Source organism: Oncorhynchus gorbuscha, linkage group LG09 (genome assembly GCF_021184085.1).
Source record: "Oncorhynchus gorbuscha isolate QuinsamMale2020 ecotype Even-year linkage group LG09, OgorEven_v1.0, whole genome shotgun sequence".
In the NCBI taxonomy this organism is placed as follows: Eukaryota; Metazoa; Chordata; class Actinopteri; order Salmoniformes; family Salmonidae; genus Oncorhynchus; species Oncorhynchus gorbuscha.
Window position 1 is genome coordinate 95,852,986 of NC_060181.1, and position 586 is coordinate 95,853,571.

Genomic DNA, 586 nt, shown 5'->3' on the forward strand with positions numbered 1-586 from the left:
GTAATGATGTTCCTGTCTGCCATGATCCTTCCACTTCTGGTAGGACTACTGTGCTTTGCTGTTGCTTTCTGTATAATAAATCGCTTGGCTAAATAGACTGTTAAACATTTGGTGATAATGGGACACATGTATGTCGGGGTGGTCACAAGAAGGGGGCAAACTTACCTAATGTGGTAGAAGGAAGATATGGGAGATACTAGAGCTTGTCGTGTATATATGGGTCAACTGAGAGCATATCGTATAGTGATAGGAGAAACTATGCTAAAAGGTGATTTTAGTGTAGTAGATGTACAGCAAAAGGTGACAGGTGTAAAAATGTCCAGGATAGAGGAAGGCATGGGAGCACCTTTTGGATGTGGGTATGCTGTGACAAGGGGTACCTCACTTTACCTCATGGGTGGGAGGGGGGGTGGTGTTGTTATTTCGGGAGAACAGAAATGTACATTTTAAGAATTCCAGTCACCTATCTTCTCAATAAAACAGGCAAAACCAACTCTGGGGAACTGAAGTGTACCAAACGACTCATTCCAGACAGTCAGGAAGCCTATGGTCATGTCCTACACCCGGGTGAGATTTTTTGGTATGT